At 42.4% G+C, this 18,896-nt stretch overlaps 2 long non-coding RNA genes across 2 annotated transcripts in view; both read right to left on the bottom strand.

Annotated features, from left to right (window-relative positions):
- The window catches only part of LOC120981392, a 643,721-nt gene that overhangs the window by 44,243 nt on the left and 580,582 nt on the right, over positions 1–18,896 (bottom strand). The window lies entirely within an intron of this gene.
- Positions 4,246–6,039, bottom strand: LOC120981393. The gene is made up of 2 exons (XR_005774706.1): positions 6,008–6,039; positions 4,246–4,846 (listed from the first exon to the last, which is right to left on the bottom strand). It is a non-coding gene; the product is annotated as an uncharacterized LOC120981393 (long non-coding RNA).

The following is an 18,896-nucleotide window of genomic DNA, read 5'->3' as shown; positions in this document are numbered from 1 at the left end:
TTGTCCACCATGGACCATACTGTACTGCTGCCCCTACTACTACCCCTACGCAACCACACATCTCTTGCCTTGTCCATCATGGACCATACTGTACTGCTGCCCCTACTACTACCCCTCCGCAACCACACATGTCTTGCCTTGTCCACCATGGACCATACTGTACTGCTGCCCCTACTACTACCCCTACGCAACCACACATCTCTTGCCTTGTCCACCATGGACCATACTGTACTGCTGCCCCTAAGACTACCCTTACTACTACCCCTACGCAACCACACATCTCTTGCCTCGTCCACCATGGACCATACTGTACTGCTGCCCCTACGCAACCACACATCTCTTGCCTTATCCACCATGGACCATACTGTACTGCTGCCCCTACTACTACCCCTACGCAACCACACATCTCTTGCCTTGTCCACCATGCACCATACTGTACTGCTGCCCCTACTACTACCCCTACGCAACCACACATCTCTTGCCTTGTCCACCATGGACCATACTGTACTGCTGCCCCTACTACTACCCCTACGCAACCACACATCTCTTGCCTTGTCCACCATGGACCATACTGTACTGCTGCCCCTACGCAACCACACATCTCTTGCCTTGTCCACCATGGAATATACTGTACTGCTGCCCCTACGCAACCACACGTCTCTTGCCTTGTCCACCATGGACCATACTGTACTGCTGCCCCTACGCAACCACACATCTCTTGCCTTGTCCACCATGGACCATACTGTACTGCTGCCCCTACGCAACCACACATCTCTTGCCTTGTCCACCATGGACCATACTGTACTGCTGCCCCTACGCAACCACACATCTCTTGCCTTGTCCACCATGGACCATACTGTACTGCTGCCCCTACGCAACCACACATCTCTTGCCTTGTCCACCATGGACCATACTGTACTGCTGCCCCTACTACTACCCCTACGCAACCACACATCTCTTGCCTTGTCCACCATGTACCATACTGTACTGCTGCCCCACTACTACCCCTACGCAACCACACATCTCTTGCCTTGTCCACCATGTACCATACTGTACTGCTGCCCCTACTACTACCACTAAGCAACCACACATCTCTTGCCTTGTCCACTATGGACCATACTGTACTTCTGCCCCTACTACTACCCCTACGCAACCACACATCTCTTGCCTTGTCCACCATGGACCATACTGTACTTCTGCCCCTACTACTACCCCTACGCAACCACACATCTCTTGCCTTGTCCATCATGTACCATACTGTACTGCTGCCCCTACTACTACCCCTACACAACCACACATCTCTTGCCTTGTCCATCATGTTCCATACTGAACTGCTGAGGCTGAGAACCCTTCTCTGCTCAGTATAACAAATCTGAAACTGCTGCCAAAAAAAGGTAATTTTTTTGCGGCTTTCGTAAAAAGCTATTGCTTCTTCACTTTCCAGGAGAATATATTTTCTACATAAAGCCAAATGGGATATTACTCACCAGAATGGGATAATTTTTCAACTGCTTGTTAAAAACAAAAAGCGATTTGCTTCTTTAGATACCACCATGTGTGTATGAACACCGGCAGGCATCTGCCCCCATGAAGGGATAGTTTGTGGACAGTTCTTTAATTTAAACAAAATCTGACAGTGCAGGCTATTTGTTACCACCTATACCATCCAGATACCCATTTGTGTCACTGTCACTTTGACATTACAAATCTTGTCTTGGTGTTAAAGAGCTAAAAAGGGGTTGACCTCAAATGTCAGACATTAATTTTCAATTTTTCAGTTGGGGCACTTTCGATTTGGGTCAAATTTATTTGGATTGAATCGAATCTGACCGCTGAGTAGATAGAATCCAAACTGAAATGAATTTCCGAAAATCTGTTCACCTCCTAGGTATTATGTTTACCCTTGAAGTTCTGTCAGTTCATGGTGAAATTAGAATATATTCACTTACGCCTCAGGGACTGAAAATAATTCATACTGATATAATTTTATTACAGAAAAATGAGCTTATGAATGTTTATTATATATGAAATGTCTATAGGTTCTTAAACCGGATCATAATCAATTCAAGTGCATTGCGTTACCTTTTATTACAGTGATCATTTCTGCGCTTGCACCCCTACATCATGGTAAAATACAGCATGAAATTCCTGTTGGCGCAGTCACTGAATAGAGAATAGGCAAACACACAGTCTAATTGAAAATGTGTTTGCTTTGCTGCTCCAGGAATTAAGAAAATAATATTTTTTTTTAACCCAGTTCTGCAGTTTTTATAGTAAAAAAAAAAAAATACTCCAATAGAAGATTTACATGAAATTTTATTTTAGAAAAGAGGACATAAAACATTGCAGTGTCGTAGAAATATGTGTATTGACAGAGCATAATATGGCCAAGAGTTCTTGGAAATGCAAGCACTAGAGGCAACACTGGGCGCTCATGTGAAGAAACTGTCACCTCTTCTAAAACTAATTTCAATTTATCATTGTACGCTCTTATCTTACTTAAATATAGATAACATATTTTGCAATATTCCTAGGTTAGAAACTGTGAAGAAAAGCAGAATAGACATGGATAGGAATATTCTACAGGATGCCGATCTGCTGAGTTTGTCATTTGGCACAAGTCATCCCAACACAGGAATGTAAGTAAAGTTATTGCGTTCTTGATGTGAATAGTTAATGCAACACAGTCCTAAAGAGGAGAATACCACATCATAAATAACTAACTCATAGCTGGCGCAATACCACTTATTACCAGCAGATGGAGAGCTCTCACAGAGTATAAAATAGAGGAATGACACCTTCTGCTGGCAATAAGTGGTACTACACTAGCTGTATATTTTTTTTGATACAGTATGTAGTGGTTACTATTTTGGCATTATATATTTTAAATCCTATTTGTATTATTCTGTCAATCAACTAATTATGTACTGAAGGGGTTATATGAAGTTAGAAAACCATGGCTGCTTTCTTACAGACATAGGGGCACATCTGTTCATTGGCTGTGTTTGGGATTGCAAAATTGACTTGTCTGAAGTGAGCTGCAATACCACACACTGCCTATAGTCGTGCTGTGTCTGGAAGAAAAAAGTTTTTGTAATGTAAAAAGGGTCCCTTTTAAGAAAATAATTTATGAAAAAACATGAGGTTACTGGGAAGCCTGACATGGACACTACTAGTGATGCATTACTGGGATGTGGGTGCAATGGCTCACACTGGTAGTGAGCAGACACTGCTACACAACTGGAATTACACATTTACATCTTCTAATTGATTCTCATTATTCAATAATGCAATTAACAACATTTTGATATAAACTGACCTTCCAGAGATGTGTATCTAGGCATTAACAGTAAATCAGATTTTATTAATATATGATATACAGATGTATTGAAGATGAGTTTGTCTTGTGGCACAGCTCATCAGTTGCGTTACAGTTTGTATCTGCCATCTTAAACTTGGTGAGTTATAACAGTTTACAGAAGAAAGCTACATGACAAAGTCAGCTCTGCTACATCTGTACTTAATCTGATTTCACTTTAGGGTGCAACCTTTTTTCCATTCCTGTGAATGGGGCTTGCATTTGGGAAATACAATATCTCCTTATGGAGATGCAGAAATCCATGTGCTTGCTGGGATCGCTGGACGCGGTGTAGTGAGAGCTGCGATACGGGTCTCTTTGTAGCAAATGTCCAATCCAAAATGGCGACTTTGCCCTGTAAGTGGATCTGCTCTGAAACAGCATGTAATACTAAAACAAAACCTATAATGTGTAAAATAACAAAAAGGGACTCGCGCCCCCATTGGTCTAATCTTATCATGTAGAAAACGTACTCTGTATTAGAGAAAAAAAAAAAAACTGCTGGAACCAGATCTCGCCATCCCCCTAGGCATCCTTAAAGCGTTTGTGCAGAATTAGAAAAACATGGCTGCCTTCCAGAAACAGCGCCACACCTGTTCACACGGTGTATGTGGTATTACAACTTCAATTTGACACAGCTGCAATACAACACATAACCTGTGGACAGGGGTAGCGCTGTTTTTGGAAGAAAGCAGACAAGTTTTCTTAATACTGAACAACCCTTTAACTATCTGTGCAATATGGTAAAATGAGTCTCTAAATATCTACAGTATTAAAGGGGGTTTAGGAGAGTAGCTGAAAACAGAGCCACCCTGGTCTGTGTCCATTTATGGGGCTGACCTGCAATACTAAACAGAACCTGAAGACAAGAGTGGCGCTGTTTTTTCCCCAATGTCATACCAACCCTTCCATGTACCTGGGAAGCTCAGTTCCACAGGTCCAGTCCTCATTAGGTTTGTGTCATATAATATAGCCACCTTTTAGCACCAGTATTAAGGTTGCAACCCCCCCCCCCCCCCCCCAAAGGGTCTGCTGAACCCAATGATATAGTTCCACCACACAACCCTAGTCCAGTTTCAGTAAGGGATTTGTATGGGGTTTTGCAGCCATAATACAGCCCTACTGTGACCATGTGAAACCGGTTAAAATTTACCATTCTGCTTCGTGTGCATTTCCAAGAAACTGGCAGGTTATAGGTTAACACGTCTTAACAAGTCTTCCCTCTCGCAGAAGTGGAGAAGTTCTTCGGCTGTTACTCCTGATGCTGGGGCCTCCATTGTGTCCACAGCGAGAAGAGAGCGCCCGCCTGGTCAAGTGGTCCTAAACATTTCACAATTTCGATAGAGAACTGTTGAACTGTTAAGAACCACTGAGCCAGGTGGACTGACAGGCAGGAGCACAGGTTCCGGGGCGAGGAGGAGGCGGAGGAGGCGGAGGAGGAGGCAGCGGCTGCAATGTGGATGAGCAGCGTTCACATGGTAGACACACCTAAGACAGAATGGATCATGTTAGCAATAAACTCTGAATTAATTACACCAGAGACAAGTCTCATCTGAACCCCCCTCATCAGCCACCATAGACTTAATCCCCTTGTGAACAATGCCCGATTCCTGACGTAGCTGAGCAGGTCACCACATTTTCTGGGACATCGTCATTCGCACATTGTAAACCTGCTGCTGCACCGAACACAATATTGCGATATATAATGATGAGCTGTGGCAAATAACAAACTCAGCTCTGCTACATCTGTTCCTATGTGTGTGTGAGGCCATTGTCTGTGACTTCACACCTCCTGGGGAAAAGACAACCGAATACTGCAATGACACGGAATTAAGGGTATCCCTTTTAGAGCTGTGCTAAAGTCAACACATAAGGCGGTAGACATCACATATAGTGTATTGTATGTAGCTGCACCTGTTCTAGCACTAGACCGCATACGTCATGGCCTAGCGTAATACAGCTAGCGAAAGAAGAATTAACAGCCAGCATACAAATCGTAGGTATATAACACATAGATCACTGCACACAGGTGTAGCAGAGCTGAAATTGCAATTAGGTATACATATAAACCTGCAAATTTGAACTCTGGCAGTGATCACAAAGCACAAACACAGCTCAAACAGTTAAAAATACATTCAGCTCTGCTTCATTTGTGTATTCGTATATACTGTAAACTGTGAATTATACATTTTTCCAGAGTATCATCAGAGAAAATACCGGCGTGAGACAATGCACCCTAAATTATTTCTGGTGTATCTCCTTTTATACCCCTCAACCTTTCAGCTCTGCTGCATCTGTACGACAGCTCTACAAGTAGAGATGTAGCAGAGCTGAATTTGCAAAGTTTTGCATGGTAATATGTTGAGTTAGAGCATGTCGTAGGTTCACCTACCAGAAAGCACATCCTGATATCACAATGATTTGTGCCTGTTGACAAACACATCACTGCTACATCTAAATGTGTAAAATGAAGACAACAAAAGGAAAAAATAAATACCCTCCTGAACTTCCAGTTGGTTGCACCTATCTAATCTCTGCCCATGACCCTAGCGGTCAGGTGCTATGGATTAGCAGAGTAGAAGGGTTGCTCCAGCCTAAGGTGTCAAGGTCGTAAAGAGATTGTGGTTCTTGAGCTTTCTCCTGACTCACCTGAGTGCCAGGCTTCTCCAGTGCACAATGAGATCTTCTGAGCTTCTCAACAACAAGGGCACTCCTTATATATGCAAGCATCGGCTACCAAGCCATACCTATGCAATCAGAGGAATGCCACCCTCGCCTGACATTACCAGTTTTTCCGGGTAATTTTTTTTCAGGGTGTTTAATAACTATCTGAAGACTGAGCCAAACGTCAGCAGACACGGTCAAACCTGTTCCCAACAGATCATGGACTTTCTTCTCTTAGAAATAGAAATTGCTCAACAGGTTTTGTGAAGAAGCTTGAGATGGGAGTAAGAAACTCCACCCAGGTGTAACCCTATTAACACCACAGTAAAGGGGCTGTGATTATTATTATGTAAGTCTATGAGATGATGTCTCCATGTGTTGCAGGCAGGGCTGCTTCATCAATGAATCACATCGTAATAGCCAAAGGTGACCGCGCTGTCCTCAGAATTACCGTGAACACCTAGAAGAGTCACACTGGAAATTATTCCATGAACTGAACTTGTGTTAGGAAGGTTTCACTGTCAATTCCATGGCCTTCTGCAGATGCTGAGATCTAGAATGGATGAGCAATGTGGAGCAGGTGGGGTGGTCCTGAGAAGTTGCTGAGATCTGAAGCAGGTGGCAGGCCTTGAGAAGGTGCTAAGATCTAGAGCTCGGATGTCAAACTCATGGCCTTATAGCTGTTGCAAAATTACAACTCCCAGCGTGCCCTGATAGCCATAGGATGTCCAGGCATGATGGGAATTGTAGTTTTCCAAAGCCTGGAGGGCCACGAGTTTGACATCCCTGATCTAGAAGAAGTTGTGCTTGAGCAGGTACTGGGAGCTAGAACAGATTGTGGGGTCTTAAACAGGTGCTCAGATCTGGAGCAGGTGGAGTGGTTCTGAGAAGTTGCTGAGATCTGGAGCAGGTGGTGGGCCTTGAGAAGGTGCTAAGATCTACAAGCAAGTAGGTGGTGTCCCAGTGGAGCTAGGCTGGATTATGAGGTATTGAGCAGGTACTGAGATCTAGATCAGGTGGAAGGGTCTTGAGCAGAAGCTAAAATCTGGAATGGTGACTTTTGAGAAAATGCTAAATGGGTGTCCTTGAGCAGGTATTGAGGTCTAGAACAGGTGGGGTGGTTCTGAGAAGATTCTGAGATCTAAGGCTGGTAGGGGGAGGGTGAACAGATAGTACTGGGATCTACAGGGAGTGCAGAATTATTAGGCAAGTTGTATTTTTGAGGATTAATTTTATTATTGAACAACAACCATGTTCTCAATGAACCCAAAAAACTCATTAATATCAAAGCTGAATATTTTTGGAAGTAGTTTTTAGTTTGTTTTTAGTTTTAGCTATTTTAGGGGGATATCTGTGTGTGCAGGTGACTATTACTGTGCATAATTATTAGGCAACTTAACAAAAAACAAATATATACCCATTTCAATTATTTATTTTTACCAGTGAAACCAATATAACATCTCAACATTCACAAATATACATTTCTGACATTCAAAAACAAAACAAAAACAAATCAGTGACCAATATAGCCACCTTTCTTTGCATGGACACTCAAAAGCCTGCCATCCATGGATTCTGTCAGTGTTTTGATCTGTTCACCATCAACATTGCGTGCAGCAGCAACCACAGCCTCCCAGACACTGTTCAGAGAGGTGTACTGTTTTCCCTCCTTGTAAATCTCACATTTGATGATGGACCACAGGTTCTCAATGGGGTTCAGATCAGGTGAACAAGGAGGCCATGTCATTAGATTTTCTTCTTTTATACCCTTTCTTGCCAGCCACGCTGTAGAGTACTTGGACGCGTGTGATGGAGCATTGTCCTGCATGAAAATCATGTTTTTCTTGAAGGATGCAGACTTCTTCCTGTACCACTGCTTGAAGAAGGTGTCTTCCAGAAACTGGCAGTAGGACTGGGAGTTGAGCTTGACTCCATCCTCAACCCGAAAAGGCCCCACAAGCTCATCTTTGATGATACCAGCCCAAACCAGTACTCCACCTCCACCTTGCTGGCGTCTGAGTCGGACTGGAGCTCTCTGCCCTTTACCAATCCAGCCACGGGCCCATCCATCTGGCCCATCAAGACTCACTCTCATTTCATCAGTCCATAAAACCTTCGAAAAATCAGTCTTGAGATATTTCTTGGCCCAGTCTTGACGTTTCAGCTTGTGTGTCTTGTTCAGTGGTGGTCGTCTTTCAGCCTTTCTTACCTTGGCCATGTCTCTGAGTATTGCACACCTTGTGCTTTTGGGCACTCCAGTGATGTTGCAGCTCTGAAATATGGCCAAACTGGTGGCAAGTGGCATCTTGGCAGCTGCACGCTTGACTTTTCTCAGTTCATGGGCAGTTATTTTGCGCCTTGGTTTTTCCACACGCTTCTTGCGACCCTGTTGACTATTTTGAATGAAACGCTTGATTGTTCGATGATCACGCTTCAGAAGCTTTGCAATTTTAAGAGTGCTGCATCCCTCTGCAAGATATCTCACTATTTTTGACTTTTCTGAGCCTGTCAAGTCCTTCTTTTGACCCATTTTGCCAAAGGAAAGGAAGTTGCCTAATAATTATGCACACCTAATATAGGGTGTTGATGTCATTAGACCACACCCCTTCTCATTACAGAGATGCACATCACCTAATATGCTTAATTGGTAGTAGGCTTTCGAGCCTATACAGCTTGGAGTAAGACAACATGCATAAAGAGGATGATGTGGTCAAAATACTCATTTGCCTAATAATTCTGCACGCAGTGTAGATCAGGTGTAGGGCTCCGGAGCAGGTGAGGTGGTCCTGAATAGGTGCTCGGCATGGTGAGTCTTGTGCAGGTACTGTTGCCAGTAGCCCTGGACCTCAATCCGGTCTAGCTCATGTAGACTACATACACTATTGAAGTCCGTGGATGGATTGCAGTGGACTTTGAGATTGACTGGAAGAGATCCACTAAAAGGACTGTTTGAAACCTTGGACATGTTTAGCTGACTGGATAGACATAATATCTTATTGAGGGGTAATTCACATAGGTAAAAGGACACAAAAGTGACTGCAGACCCACAGTATACTACTGGGTTAAATAGGCTTGACAGTAGGTTGTTAAAGTTGATCTAGGACAGTTGTCTCCACCTGTTGTATATCTGTTTTTTTTGTAGTTGAAGACCAATAATGTAGGATAAGCTCTTGTTGTTGCTCTGCTTGAATACTGAATAGTATTATTCATGTAATTTTCAGGCTGAGTCATTTCCATATACTGTACTTGGGAGTGTGCGGCCACCACTTGTCTTGGGGGGAGTACTTTATTTATAGGAATTTCTCTAAACTCCAATTCTCAAGAGCCTCCAACAGGTCATGATTTCAGGATATTCCATACAGAGAACCATAGTCATTCCTGATACACATCATTCTATCTTGTGTGAAATTCAAAGGAAATCCTTAAAACCTAATCTGTTGGGAGGAGGTGAGGAACACTGATTTGTAGGATACTGACCTGATGAGAGCTACCATCACCGTCCTCCCAGAGCACCTCTTTGATGAAGACGCTGTCAAAAATGTTTTTTAATTTTCAGATATCTTTGTCGACCTGAGGAAGAAATATAATTTTTTTCATAGGACTAATATATTGACAGGCAGGTACTTCCAATTAGACTTGACTGACAGGTTTGCTTGTCGGACAAGTGGCTTCTAGGGTGAAAGGTTTTAGGCTTGTGTATACAGTATAAGCTTACTGCCATGACCCTTTGAAGATATGAAGGGTAAAATCTCATGTGACACATTAGGTCATGTATACTGGGCACATCAGAGACACTGATGATCCTGATGGAGTCTACACTCCTGGACAATACAGCACCACCATGTTTATAGGGCAAGGTATGAGCATAGGGTCTACCAGTCTTGCCTACTTTAGTGTTCCCACTGGATCAAGTTGAATGGTTCACTGGAAATGTGAGGAGACCATAATAAGGGCACTAAAATGCAACTGTAGGTCTGTGTGAAACCAGCCTCAGATGAAGGTGAGGGATCTGGATGTTTCATGCAAACAGCCTGTTTTGATATGTAAAAGGCTCCAATTATGAATTAAAGCCATGTTGCTAGTGTGGCGCTATATTTCACCATAGGTACCTGTATGGGACTAGTTTTTGGTTGACACATTGATGATCAGAAAACTGGAGAGGCACCTGTGATGGGTTGCAATACCATGCTTTTGTAATCCTGGACAACCCCTTTAATAAGAACTGTTATTTGTGACTAGTGTTGAGCGAGCTTGTGTTTTAAGTTCGGTGTCCAAAGTTCGGGTTCGGGTTATCGAAGTATCCCGTTATGGATTCCAAATTCCGTTATGGTCCGTGGTAGCAGAAATCAAAACAGGATTCTTCGATAACCCGAACTTTGGACGCCGAGCTTAAAACACAAGTTTGCTCAACACTATTTGTGACACGTTGGTAGACCCACTGCAGCAGATGTTCTGCTCAACTGAAGGCTTCAAGTGAGGAGAGCTGACGTGAAAGTTTAAAATAATATACCTTTATTATTTTTCCGTAGATGGGTATAAATACAAAGTGTCCAAAAATAATTTCCCAAAAGAAAAAGAAAAAATGATAAAGAAAATTATAATCTTAGTATCAGGAAGAGGATGATGGGGAAAAACTTTCCCAGTTTTGCCCTAAAAATTTCTCATCCCAGGGTTACCCCCTGATGGTGGAGGTTCCCTGTGCTCGTTCCTAGAACCTGGAATTCCCTATCTAGACCCTACCTTGATATCCCCAATAGTCATAGAATATACATGTACAATGCGATGGTTAAAATCTCTTGTTAGATATATGAAAAAATGTAGCATTTAGATAAAACTGAAATAGAGCGAAACCAACGCGTTTCCCCTCCACCTTGAGGTTCATCAGGGGGTTATGAAAAAAAGATGGAAACAAGACATGTAGGGATTTTATGAGCAACAAGATATATATGGATGATACTTGGCTCCTAAGCTGGTAGTGGGGGAAGGTATGCATCCCGATATAAACAAACCCAGTCAAGGATAACCTAAGAAACAGATCTACAAAAAGAATGACAGTGTGTTCAAAAAAGATGAACACTGATGTCGGTAAGTGCAACCGGGTTTACTCGCTGGCTGGGGACCCACACGGCTTATCCGGCAGATGTAGAGCTGATGCGACTGATGGTTAAGCTCCAAAGTTCCAACTTTTAAATCTTGGCGCCACATGGAGCTTCCGCACGCCAGGAGAGTTACTTCCGGTGCGGTAGAACCCATCACGTAACTTCCTGTTAGTGGAATGCACCATGGAGCGCAAACTCCCCAAACAGTATTTTGAGGGTGTGCAGTGTAAATTCAAGTGGAAGGTGAGAGGATTCACCTATAATGTAAACCTGAGTTGTCCCAGGATCATCTTATAATATAGCTAAATTTAGTTTAAAAAAAAGACCATCAGCACACACTGAGGGGAATTTTATTTTTTTTTATATATAACCAACATAAAATAAATAATAAATACATAAAAGAAAAGGGGACCTCTTAGATGATGAGGTATCCTAAGTAACACAAAATAATGATGTGGTGACAAATGTAAGTCACCAAAGATGAGGTGCTTCTTGCACCGATAAACCACAGAGGTACCTATAGATATCAGAGGCAGAAGCAAATAAGGCACAGAAACAAAAAGACAGCAGAGAACGGAATAAATTGGATGAAGCAAGTGAAAGTCAATCTTTCATATCGCCTCTGATATCTATAGGTACCTCTGTGTGGTTTATCGGTGCAAGAAGCACCTCATCTTTGGTGACTTCCATTTGTCACCACATCATCTCTTCATGTTACTTAGGATACCTCATCATCTAAGAGGTCCCCTTGTCTTTTATCTATTTAATATTTATTTTATGTTGGTTATATATAAAATTAATTTATTTTCCCTCAGATGGTCTTTTTCACTAAATTTAGCTATATTATAAGATGATCCTGGGACAACTCAGGTTTACATTATATAGTTTGCGCTCCATGGTGCGTTCCACTAACAGGAAGTTACGCAATGCGTTCCACCGCACTGAAAGTTACTCTCCCGGGGTGCAGAAGCTCCATGTGGCGCCAGCATTTAAAAGCTGGAACTTTGGAGCTTAACCATCAGTCGCATCAGCTCTACATCTGCCGGATAAGCCGTGTGGGTCCCCAGCCAGCGAGTAAACCCGGTTGCACTTACCTACATCAGTGTTCATCTGTTTTGAACACACGGTCATTCTTTTTGTAGATCTGTTTCTTAGGTTATCCTTGACTGGGTTTGTTTATATCAGGATGCATACCTTCCCCCACTACCGGCTTAGGAGCTACAGTGGATATAAAAAGTCTACACACCCCTGTTAAAATGTCAGGTTTCTGTGATGTAAAAAAAAGAGACAAAGATAAATCCTTTCAGAACTTTTTCCACCTTTTAATGTGACCTATAAACTGTACAACTCAATTGAAAAGCAAACTGAAATCTTTTAGGTGGAGGGAAGAAAAAATATAAAATTAAAATAATATGGTTGCAGAAGTGTGCACACCCTTAAACTAATACTTTGTTGAAGCACCTTTTGATTTTATTACGGCACTCAGTCTTTTTGGGGATGAGTCTATCAGCATGGCACATTTTGACTTGGCAAGATTTGCCCACTCTTCTTTCCAAAAACACTCCAAATCTGTCAGATTGCGATGGCATCTCCTGGACACAGCCCTCTTCAGATCACCCCACAGATTTTCAATCTGATTCAGGTCTGGGCTCTGGCTGGGCCATTCCAAAACTTTAATCTTCTTCTGGTGAAGCCATTCCTTTGTTGATTTGGATGTATGCTTTGGGTCGTTGTCATGCTGAAAGATGAAGTTTCTCATTATGTTCAGCTTCCTAGCAGAAGCCTGAAGGTTTTGTGCCAATATTGACTGGTATTTGGAACTGTTCATAATTCCCTCTAGCTTAACTAAGGCCCCAGTTCCAGCTGAAGAAAAACAGCCCCTTGGCATGATGCTGCCACCACCATGCTTCACTGTGGGTACGGTGTTCTTTTGGTGATGTGCAGTGTTGTTTTTGCACCAAACATATATTTTCGAATTATGGCCAAAAATGAGACTTCAGATGTGTTTTTGCAAAATGTTGCTGTAGGCCTCTTGGTCGCCTCCCAGACCAGTTTTCTTCTCGTCTTTTCATCAATTTTGGAGGGACGTCCAGTTCTTGGTGATGTCACTGTTGTGCCATATTTTCTCCACTTGATGATGACGGTCTTCACTGTGTTCCATGGTAGATCTAATGCCTTGGAAATTCTTTTGTACCCTTCTCCTGACTGATACCTTCTAACAATGAGATCCCTCTGATGCTTTGGAAGCTCTCTGTGGACCATGACTTTTGCTGTGGGATGCGACTAAGAAAATTTCAGGAAAGACCAACTAGAGCAGCTGAGCTTTATCTGGGGTTAATCAGAAGCAGTTTACATGATGGCCGGTGTATGCTGACTGCTATCTAACAGGATTCTGAATGTGATTGCTTAATTCTGAACACAGCTACATCCTCAGTTAAAGGCAATCACATTATTTTAGTTTTTTTTTGTTTTCTTCCCTCCACCTAAAAGATTTCGGTCTGTTTTTCAATTGAGTGGTACCGTTTATAGGTCACATAAAAGGTGGAAAAAGTTCTTAAATTATTTAGGATTTATCTTTGTCTAATTTTTTTTTTACATCACAGAAACCTGACATTTTAACAGGGGTGTGTAGACTTGTTATATCCACTGTAAGTATCATCCATATATATCTTGTTGCTCATAAAATCCCTACATGTCTTGTTTCCATCTTTTTTCATAACCCCCTCAAGGTGGAGGGGAAACGCATTGGGGTCGCTCTATTTCCGATTTATCTAAATGCTACATTTTTTCATATATCGAACAAGAGATTTTAACCATCTCATTGTACATGTATATTCTATAACTATTGGAGATATTAAGGTAGGGTCTGGATAGGGAATTCCAGGTTCTTAGAACGAGGACAGGGAACCTCCACCATCAGGGGGTAACCCTGGGCTGAGAAATTTTTAGGGCAAAACAGGAAAGTTCTCTTCCTACAATTTAGAATATAATTTTCTTTATCATTTTTTCTTTTGGGAAATTTATTTTTGGACACTATTATTTTTCCGTAGATGGGTATAAATACAAAGGTATATTATTTTAAACTTTCACGTCAGCTCTTAGGTATTTAACTTTATCTTTTTCACTTGATTGATAAATTGATTGTTGGAACATCTAATTTCTGTTCGTTACTTCAAATGAGGAGACCTGCAATAGAGCAGATGTATCTGCATCTTTCATGTGGAGAGGTTCTTGTTCCTGCTACTTGTTTATTTGGGGAGGGGGTGCATTTACATTATAATTGGGTTCAGAGATGGATTAGAAGATCATTTGCCGGGTGTAGTGTATGAAAGGTACTAAATAAGATCTATTATCCATATTATGTTGCATCATGCGTGGGAGTTTGCCATGTTTGGGTAGGTCAAATCTATACATGAGGGAGAATATGATCTAGTGAGAAGGTCCTATAAACGAAGGCGTGCTCTGCTGCAGCACCTAAGGAAAGATAAATAAGCTCAATGGAACCCATAAAAAATTAATGTAACTGTAGTTACCCCCTCGATGGCATGCACTTAGAGGTCCAGGAAGCGGAGATATGGGGAGTTATTTGTCAGGGCCCTCAACCTAGTAAGCTAGAGGTCATTCATGATCTTCTTCCCATGGCTGACAAAATGTAGTGGACCTACATGTAGACCTCTTTTAGGGTTTAGAAGTCTAAACTGGTTGCCTTCTCAAAGCCAGAAGAATGGTTCCTCTGAATGCAGCCATTGCGGACCACAGCTTTCCAGTCAAAGCTGAATTACTTTTGCTTCATGTTCAGGGTTCTCTGAGACTATAACATGGATGGTCTTGTCCAGTAAATGGGACAGGCTGCAGTAGCCCCTTCTCTGTGGTGATTGGCAGGGGACCCGAAGGCTGACCTGGCCCCTGAGCATACATTTACGGCTTATGCTAGGTATTTTATAGTCCAGGAGAACCCCTTTAAGCTGTTTCCAACATGTATGTACAGCAGATATTGAGCCTTTAAAAAGGTAAAACAATTTTTTTTTAAAAAAAGCTCTGGGAATAAATACATGGGGAACTGTTCATGATGTGGATTTTTTTGGCAAATGCAGTCCACCATGTGTGGAGGCACCACTTTGGGAGCCGGAATATGGCAATGTAAAGGCATTTTTTTCAAAGCTTTTAAACATTACAAAACCTACAAAAAACATTATACATGTGTTATGGTTTGTGATCATACTGACCTACACAATAAGAGTAATGTGCCATATTTACTGCACAGTGAAGACTGTAAAACACCCCCAAAATAGTCTGTAAAACAGTAACACCATTTAATAATTTTTTTTTGCTAATTCCACCCTATTGAGAATTTTTTTTCCAGCATAGAATATTAAGTGGTGACATTAGAAAGTACAAATTGTCGCACACAACAAGCCTCATATGGCTAAGGGAATGGAAAAGTAAAAATGTTATGGGAGTAATTAACATTAAAAAATGAAACTTGTTTAAGACCAGACATGTGCTATACATGTATGATGCTGCTGGCAAGGAGTTCCGGACCCGCACCGTACAAGTATGGCGCTCTGAGCAGGCGGGAGCAGAAACTGTGCTCGCTTGATCAGCTGCAGGGGCCCAGCTGTATCTGCTGGCATCAGGGTTTTCAGCGCTCACCACCACATCTATAAGGTTTACAAAGGGGTTCAGAGAGGGAGCTCCCTTCATCAGCTCCCCACAATGAAATCACAATGTGCCGATGGCTGCTACAGGAGGCCGAGCCTTTGGAAAGGCCTCAGGCCTGCCATTTATGGAAACCTATGAGGCCCAACACCAGGCTGGGTCTAATAGCCAACTGTCAGTGAGGAACTAATAATTCCAATACAGTACAATACAGAGTGTGTTAGAACAAAACATGCAATGCAACAGCTCTCTGCAAACCAAATAAAGTACAAAAATGCATAATAATTGCTAATGCTATGCTTACAAATTAGAGATGCTTGGCAAATACATTTTGTACAAAATTATTTGAGCCCGTCTGCCACACGTCAAGGCGATCTCTGTAAGACAGGAACCGAACACTAAATTCTACCTGTTATGTACCATGACGGCTAACATACTAATTTATAAGCATAGCACTAGCAATTATAATGCATTTTTGTACTTTATTTGGTTTGCAGAGAGCTGTTGCATTGTACGTTTTGTTCTATGTTGTGTTTTCAGCCATAGCAACGTGCACCTGCTCATTGGGATGTGCTGACTGACCCACTTTTTTTCACTGCAGTTTATACAGCGTGTGTACAGATCTAACCCACATAGTCCCATAGTGGGACAACAAAAAAGGTAAAGAAAAAAAAGTATTTTAGAAAAAATATAAAATAAAAATTTCAATAAAAAAAAAGTACCCCTTTACTTGTGGCATCAAAATGCTTACTCTACCCCCTAATAATACCTTGAGGGGTGTAGTTTCAAAAATAGGGTCACTTCTCAGGGGTTCCATTAATTTCACCCCCAAAGTCCTCAGCACACGCGGTGTAAATCACCACATCAGGCCTCAAAATGTGCATGGTGTTCTTTTACGCCTGAGCCCTCTCATATGTTCAGTCAACGAATAGGGCCACATGTAGGATGTTTCTAAAATCAGGAAGCACAGCATAAGGCTCTATTCACACGTCCGTGGTGTGTTGCGGACCCGCAAATTGCGGCTCCGCAACACACCCGCCCGGCACCCCTATAGAAATGCCTATTCTTGTCCGCAAGCTGCAGACAAGAATAGGACATGTTCTATCTTTTGCGGAGCTGCAGACCTGAAGATCGGGGCCACGCTCCACAAATGCGGATGCTGACAGCACACTGTGTGCTGTCCGCATCCATTCCGTCCCCATAGAAAATGAATGGATCTGCACCCGTTCCGCAAAATTGCGGAACGGATGCGGACCCATTTGCGGACGTGTGAATGGAGCCTAATAGACAGCTGATTTTTCACAATGGGCACAAGATATTGGACACTGAAATGGAATATGCGTGGAAAAATGGCAATTTTCACTTTGCACTATCGGTTCTGCAAAACTCCTCTGTGGGGTCACAATGCTCTCTACACCCCTTGAAAAATTCCTCTGGGAGTGTAGTTTCCAAAATAGGGTCATTTTTGAGGGTTTCCACTGTAGGGGTACCTAATGGGTCTTTTCAAATGCGACATGGTGCCAAAAACCAGTCCAACAAAATCAGGCTTCCAAAAACCAAATGCCGCTCCTTTCTTTCTGAGCCCTGCTATGTACCCATACAGCAGTTTAGGACTACATATGGGGTGTTTCTGTAAACTGCAGAAACAGAGTAATATATATGTATTGCTATTAACCCTTGATGTGTAACAGGAAAAATACGAATCAAAATGGAAAATCTGCAAAAAAAAGTTTAATTTTTAAATTTCATCTCCATATTGCTTTAATTCCTGCGGAACACCTAAAGTGTTAACATTTCTAGTGAAAGTGTTTTGAGGGGTGTCGTTTCTAAAATTGGGTTATTTATGGGTGGTTTCTATTTAAGCCCCTCAAAGTGACTTTAGAACTAGACTGGTCCTTTAAAAAGTCTGTTTGGGAAATGTTCTTGACATTTTTAAAAATTGCTTCTCAAATTCTAAGCCTTCTAAGATCCTAAAAAAAAAGTAAAATGACATTTAGAAAATGATGCAACATAAAATAAACATATGGTGAATGTTAATTAATAACTATTTTATGAGGTATCACTATCTTAAGAACAGAGAAATAAAAATTTAGAAAACAGGAAATGTTTCCTGGCTTGCAAAACTTGGCTTGGTCCCTAAAGGGGTTCTCCAAGAGTATAAAATGTCCCCTCATGGGCCGGGCACCCCACATGGAATATACTTACCCTGCTCCTGGTGCCACTCCTGGTCCCCACACCGCCGCTTCTCCCTGCACACGGATGAAAACATCCGGTGTCTGGGGGAGCAGCTAATGGCAGGCGGGGACGAGCCTCCGTAGCGACACCGGCGATTCTAGGAAGGCTTGTCCCTGTCCCCGCCTGCCATTGGCTGCTCCCCTCGACACCGGATGTGTGTACACAGTATGTATTTTGTATTCATATATTAACCCCTTCAAGAACCAGCCATTTTTCACCTTAAAGGGGTTCTCCAAGAGTATAAAATGTCCCCTCATGGGCCGGGCACCCCACTTACCCTGCTCCCGGCGCTGCTCCTGGTCCCCGCACTGTCGCTACTGCTTCTCCCTGCACACGGATGAAAACATCCAGTGTCGGGGGGAGCAGCCAATGGCAGTCGTGGATGGGGACGAGCCTCCCTAGCATCGCCAGTGGCGCTACAGAGGCTTGTTCCCGCCTGCCATTGGCTGCTCCCCCCCGACACCAGATGTTTTCATCCGTGTACTGTGTACACACACACTTACCTTTTAACTTAAAGGGGTCCTCTAGGTTTATCTAAAAACTTGGCAGCCTTCTGACCTTTGGAAGCAAGATGGTTTCCTCTGTCACCCTGCCAATTCCACCACACTCACATGAAGGTCTTGCCTTCTACTCAGGTTCTGAAAAAGAAAAATATGGCAGCCTTCTGACTTATGGAAGCAAGAATGTTTCCTTGGTAGGGAAAACGTGGATAAATCTGGCACCCAAATAAAAACAAATTCCTTTATTAACTCTGAACATAGTAAAAAAATATTAAAAACACTGTCGCTTACGCGTTTCAGGCATACAAGCCCTTCCCCATAGCATACAAGAGAGAGAAAATAATTAAAAAATTATATAATAACAGGCATGCTGAAGAAGCA

This window comes from Bufo bufo, chromosome 11, assembly GCF_905171765.1.
Source record: "Bufo bufo chromosome 11, aBufBuf1.1, whole genome shotgun sequence".
Taxonomy (NCBI): domain Eukaryota; kingdom Metazoa; phylum Chordata; class Amphibia; order Anura; family Bufonidae; genus Bufo; species Bufo bufo.
This window is presented reverse-complemented; position numbering and strand designations above follow the sequence as displayed.